This window comes from Leptonotus elevatus, chromosome 9, assembly GCF_054856555.1.
Source record: "Leptonotus elevatus isolate MCC_2025b chromosome 9, RoL_Lele_1.0, whole genome shotgun sequence".
In the NCBI taxonomy this organism is placed as follows: domain Eukaryota; kingdom Metazoa; phylum Chordata; class Actinopteri; order Syngnathiformes; family Syngnathidae; genus Leptonotus; species Leptonotus elevatus.
In genome coordinates this window covers 12,707,105-12,714,399 of record NC_141247.1, presented here as the reverse complement: position 1 = coordinate 12,714,399, position 7,295 = coordinate 12,707,105, and positions in this window count along the sequence as shown.

Below are 7,295 nucleotides of genomic sequence, written 5' to 3'. Positions count from 1 at the left end.
GTGGGTGGATGTAAGGAAACATGAGTCGATGTCAGCTCACTGGATCATTAAAGGAGAGTGAAAGCGACGCGCTGATGTGATGAAACATTAATTGCTCATTTGCTTCTGCATTGCTTGACTCAGCAATATAAAGAGAGGCACCACACCATTGAACACATTATTGTTGTTGCGTAAAGGTTTCCTGTCCATGGGTTGCAATTCTCTATCAATCTTCATCAAACTGCCTTGTACTATTATCCGGTATCTAGCCGTCCGTGTTTTATACTACTTGTTTTTATTAAGGTAATTTTTTTATTAGGGTAGTTCTTTTGAATGGCTTCTGACACAGCAGACAGGTCTAATTAGCTAAAAATAATTGTCTGCTATTCTATGTAAGATAGTTGTGGTGTAGTTATGGTGTCCTTCGGAGGGCCGTTATGACTGCGGATATACAGTATATGATATATTATCACATATACACAACAAATTGATGGATAGCAAGCATTGAATTGAGATGGCAGGAAAAAGAATTGCAATTTCAATTGCAGGAAGAAGAATTGAAATTCAAAGAGATTCAGGATGCAAAATTGAAATGTATTTAAAAATGAAGCTTTACAGTCCAGTATACAAGCCTATTAACAACAGGAATTTTATAATTTACAATACTCACAATGCTTAATGATAGTAAATAGTAAAGTGTAGTAATCGTTTTTTTTGGTATTAATTTTAAAAGCCTACTCAGATAAAAATAAATAAATAGACCATTAAATGTGTAAAATGTTTGAAAAGGTAAAACATCACTTAATTTCTCAGAATATATTGTTTTAAGTCTTTAAAAATGCCGCCGAAACATTTTGGACATTTTATTTGGATCACACTAGTGAAATACTGTACATTGTCTCATTCTCACTGATAGTATGCGATGAGAATGATCTTCTCTGAATTGCATTGAATTCAATTCCACTTCCTGTAATTCAAATTCAAATTCTACATCCTGTGGGGTGGAGTCAATTCAAGTTCAAATCCATCCATTGAAATGAATTGAATTCTGAAATTCTGAATTTTGCACAGCCCTGATAACTAGTTTTGAAATTAGAAGCCAGGAAATAATTGTTTACCTATTTTTCAATTTATTTGAAAGGAGGGACTGGTAACAAAAAAATGCTTGCAATATTTCATATCAAAATGTTGTTACAAGAAAAGACAATTTGAAAGACACACGAAGTCAACAGAAGGTGAAGATAAAGGCCCTGCGGTTACAGGATTGTCTCATGAATGTATTTGTGGGCCACATGAAATGGTGTTGCGGGCCGGATCTGGCCCCTGGGCCTTGAGTTTGACACCAGTGCTCTAAATGGTCTCACCCCGCTTTACTCATCATTTGAGCTGCTCCTTCACTACTTTGCCCAGTGCCTCGCGTCAGCTGTTTTTTTTTTGGTGTGAATTGGGCATTTTGTTCCGGGTTAACTACTCATAACCTGCACACATTTTACAACCCCTCTCAGCATTTCAACCAAAAGTTCAGGATCCGCCTCATGCAAATACTTTCTTTGCTTAGCGTACTTTAAATTGGTCGGCTAACGAAAGGCTTCACTAGACAATCCCGTCACCGCAGGGCCTTTAACTTCACTTTCTGTTAACTTGTGTAAACAAGTGTCACTATCAGCGCAATGCCGACGACGCACACGTGCACACGATTACAAGCCTGGAAAATCTTGCGTTCTCTTGTCCTCGTTATCAGATAGAAGATGATTCCTAAAACTGTGACGCCAAGCCTAAAATGGAGCCTGAAGGCATCGTACAAATGTGGGCATTTCTTGGCATCATGCCGCCGCCAATCACGTCACGTTTACACAATTCCTTGTGCTGATGCTAATCCGTGACAGTGATGGCCACACAACGTCCGAAATGGGAATGCACGCACACACAAACATACACACAAACGTGTGGCAAACAGCGACATAATCCCAATAAACGTTGCGACAGGCGTGGAATTAGAGTCATATTCAGCAATTATAGCGCAAAGTTATACTTGCACATTTCTCTGTGTGGAGCCACATGACTCATAAATACTACGATTTTTTGACATCTGCGTCAATTTCCATGAAAGGAAATATCAAATAAATTTCAGGAGGTGACAATTTCCTTTTGTTGTTCTTAATATATTTTGTGTGCCAATAATGAATATTTTTTTGTCTTTGCCTTTACTGTATGTCAAGATTACACTTTCAATGAATTATAATGTGAAACAAAAGCTAAATTCCCCATGAAGGAATGACATTTTCAACTTTAGTAATAATAATAATAATAATAATAATAATGATAATAATCATAATAATAATAAAAATAACATTTATATAGCACATTTGAAAACAATAATAATAAAAACAATTATAATAATAAAAAAACAAAGCTTTTACAGCCAAAAAAACAATTTGTTTTATTCTTAAAATGAGCCATTGTATAAAAGTACGTTTTAAAAAGGCTAAAAATGAAACGATGTTTCGGACTTTACGTCATGAGGCACTCTGATGGAGAACACACTTGCACATTTGCCTCATCTTTGGAGCAACCAGAAGGGCGTCACCCGAGAATCTGAGGCCGCATGCAGGCTCATCCAAAGTTGGGTTATATAGCTTGGAGCTAGACCTATGACTTCTTTAAAAAGTAATCAATAAAATGTTAAATCAACCCTAAATCAAACTGGAAGCCAATTTGGCGATGCTAAAATTGGGATGATATGATGATTCGGTTAGGCTCGCTTCTGCCTTCTGAAGCGCTGTGGGCCAGAGAGTGATTTTTGATTGATATCAGAGAGGAGTGATTTGCAGTAATATAATCATGAGAAAATTTGAGTTTGGATCAATCTTTCACAGTCAGATTTAGTATTTATTTATTTTATTTTGTCTGTGATGAGTATGTGGAAGATCCATGACCAGGCGACTTTATTGATGTGGAGGTTTTGAAGGTGAAATCGGAATATTAAAAAAAACAACTCGTAAATTTTGGGCTGTGTGTGTGTGTGTGATATATATATATATATATATATATATATATATATATATATATATATATATATATATATATATATATATATATATAATAGTTCCAAGTCTGGATTTAATGATGTAGGTGGAGATTTTCCTGCTGAGGATTTTTTTTTCAGATTTGGAGGTACTGAGTTGGATAACGTTTTGTTCCATCCATCAAGTGATGTCAGGCATCACAGTTAAAGGACACTTTGTGGTGCTCAATTATTTGGGTACGGCGCAGCATACAGTACAGTTTGCTACAGTTAACTGTCAACTTTAATTAAAGTCAATTGATCAACCCATTCATCCACTCATCTAGCCATCTATCTGCACATCTGCCTCACAGTTGTGAGGTTTTGGATTTGAATTCTGAGTAATCCAGCTTCCTCCCTCATTATTATTATTATTATTGTATGTATATTATTGAACAGTCGTAAGACAGAAAAAAAAGAAAGAAACATATTAACATTTTGTCTTCAGTAGCATATTAGCTATTGGAGTAATCAAAAGTAATCACGTTACATTGAGTTACTTTGATAATATGATAATTGGATGACATTGCTAACTACATTAACAGGTAACTTCTAACTGTATCGGAATACACTTTTACAGTAAAAGTCTCAACCTTTTATATATTTTGCTGGTGATTACATCAAAAGGGCTGTAGTCAACTTTAGGCTGTTGTTGTTCACAAAATAAAAACGTTTTTACCCCATCGCAGCTTAAAACAGTCATTCGTCACTCTAAAAACTGTTGGGTGAAAAATAACTCAATTATAGATAAAAAATGGACCGATCCTCTTTATGGGTCAATTTCACCAATTTTGCGGGTTGTTTTAAATGACCCAATCTTTTGACCCAAGTAAAGGATCCTGACCAGAGTTGTTTTATGCTCAAACACCCATTTCCTGACTCAGAGTTGGGTCAAATCGACCCAAGTAGAGGATCGGTCCATTTTTGACCCATAGTTGGGTTATTTTTGACCTAGCTGTTTTTAGAGAAAGCATAAAAGTCCCACACTGTGATTTGGTGTTGTGATGTACTTGATGGAAAAGATGACGATGAATTAATTGACGTTGAGAAAAGGATAGATGATGAAGCATAGTCATAAATCTGGAGGCCTGGACCTCTTCATGTTCTCCTATTGACAAATCAATAAGTACTTATCCTCTGTGCAGGCAGCGCTGCTTGGAGTCCATGTATGTGCATGCGTTCTCTACTACCTGTCATCTCATCTCCCATCTTAGGACGCCAGTCAGCAAATACAATATACGCACGCATACCTTCACGTGTGTGCATCCCCGGAGTCGCCTTTGATGCAGTCGGGTGAGAGTCAGCAGTTAAATATATACACGGCAAGGAAGATAAACACGCGGACATTCATATTCATACGTGTGTATACTTTTGACGCTGTGATGCAGCCTGGCAAGTGTCAGCAGCTTGATGTGTTTCCTGTAGTCCGCGATGCCGTCCATCTCGCCCATTATCTTCCGCAGGACCGTTACGATTTATCTCTGCCATTTCAGCACCCAGGTCGATATTTATGCACTACATAACTGCATTAGAGAAGGTGCGGTGGGAATGCAATTGCGTCAGGGGCTCATCCATCCTGCAGGCCCAGCTGTTGACCCGGGGAGCAGACAAAGGCGGTGTAAACCTTACGGCAGGTTCAAAATGGCCTCAGAGGTAACTCCATAATGTTCCTCATTCAGTAATAAATTTTCCCTCAAGTTGTTTTCTCTGAGGGGCTGAAGTTCTCAATGCTGCTCGCTAGTGGTTGTTTGAGTCATTCCAACTTTCTCTTTCATTTTACAGTATTTTATTTTATTCCATCCATCCATTTTTCTTAACCGCTTAATCCTCACTCGGGGTGCGGAGGTGCTGGAGCCTATCCCAGCTGGCTTCGAGCTGTAGGCGGGGCACATCCTGAACTGGTTGCCAGCCAATCCAGGGCACACGCAGACGAACAACCATTCACACTCACAATGCCACCTATGGACAATTTGGAGTGTTCAATTAACCTGCCATGCATGTCTTTGGAATGTGGGAGGAAACCGGAGCACCCGGAGAAAACCCACGCAAGCACGGGGAGAACATGCAAACTCCACCCAAGAAGGCCGAAGACTCGATCTCACGTCCTCAACACAGTGAGGCGGACGTGCTAAACAGTCATTCACCGTGCCGCCATTTTATTTTATTTAATAATTAATTAATTTAACCCCAGGTACTAGAAGGCCAGTCGAAACAAAAAGAAGAGGTGGCAAAAGTTTTCACAGTCTGCAAATATATAAAATAATGATTTTAGTAGATGTGCTGATTCAGCGCCTGTACATAAATAAAAATAAAATAAAATAAAAAATACAGACTCTCAGTACAAAAGTACAAAAGTAACAATTAAAATGAATTTTATGTTATATACAATACAGTGCTGCCTAGCAAGTTTAACTAATACCGTGACCTGACCACACTCGTAATTCAAAACAATTATATCTCAAATCGGTATCTATCTATCTATCTATCTATCTATCTATCTATCTATCTATCTATCTATCTATCTATCTATCTATCTATCTATCTATCTATCTATCTATCTATCTATCTATCTATCTATCTATCTATCTATCTATCTATCTATCTATCTATCTATCTATCTATCTATCTATCTATCTATCTATCTATCTATCTATCTATCTATCTATCTATCTATCTATCTGTCTATCTATCTTTACTATATTGTAAGTGTTGTCCACTGTATTGCACTGAAAATTTGCAATATAAAGCTTTCTTTACATTTCCATAGCGAAATGAATGTTGTTGAAAAGTGTCAGATTCTGACATGCATAGTCGCAAGAGACGGATGATGAAAGTGTCCTTCCGAAAGCCTTGTGGGCCCAAACATGACTTAATTACTGTGAGAGCCTTGCGGTTCACGCAGGTGTAAGTATCCACCACTAGTGGCTGCAGGAGGCCACCAAGTGGACAGCAATTAGTCAGCACTGGATGGATGAAATAAATGAGGCAGCGCTGTTACTGCCACTGGAATGAGAGGAAAGGGGGGGGGGGGGGCTTCCCTGAAGGCTCGAGGAGGTCAAGGGTCACAGGGAGACTGACAGAAAGGAGATGCTGAGAGCATTTTTTCTTTCTTTCTTCTTTTTAAATGGGTCATCAGAAAATGGCGACACTGTTGGGATTAGAGCGAGCAGGCTGAAGAAGGTTTAGATTGTGAGGTTATAGGTCAAGTTCCTCATATTGAAAGAAATAGCCAGACATTTTATGGTCACATTTTCAAAGTGTTCCAATTTCCCTACTTTATGACAATAATACAGCGGCACATGTGTGCTTAAAGACAAATAGCACCGTATTGTAAAATTAGATAAATATAAACGGCAAGAAATAAACCGGTGGTTGTACTGTGCCTTTAAGGAGTTTTGGCAAGTGACATCACCACGTCGTCAATTTGGTGTGAAATCTGCTCCCTGCTCCTTGTGAATGTTTTTATTTTATATTTGTGTTTGTCCCATTCAAACAGTTGAAAGTGCAACCATCGCTTCCCTTCTTTTTCTTAAGCTCTCAAAGCAAATAATCGCCCAAGCAAGCCGTGGCACTCGTAAGTCTCGCTATCACACGTCAGTCCTCAGTTTTGCAGCACGTATAATGATTCTCATTAAAAACAGGTAATAATACATCAAGTAGAGATGTGCATGAACGAGAGCGCCCTGGAGGAGGTCAGCGCGAATGAATGAATGAAAAAAAAAATCATCCGAACCAGAGTGAGTGTCACGTTGAAGCAAATGGATGAAGACGTTCCCGTCTGACACTCATTGATGTAACTACTTGCACTTTTCTGCTTCCTGTGGCCGCCTCCATCAGGGCCTCGAGGTCCTTCTGCTTCCTCTGACCTCTTCAATTATTTGCCTGCTGCCTTTCAGCACGCCTGTCATTGTGTGACCACATGACGACAAAGACAAGGACCAAAAAGACAGGAGAGAAGGTCAAAGGGTCACAGTCCATCTGACTGCATTGCCGAGTTTCTTTTCCTTTCAGCTGCTCACATTCGAGGATCTGGATGTGATTACATGCGCAGCCGCTGACTTTATAATCCGATTTATATCACAATCAGCATTACTGGCCAGTTATTGAATATTACGCTCATATTAACAGGACATGGGGGCGCGTAAGGAGGGAAAGTGAAGATAGCATGACTCTAGAACTTGAATGAAAACGTTTTTTTTTTAAGTGGAAAAATGTCAAGTACACCAAAGACAAAGAGTCCGGAGTCCAAGTG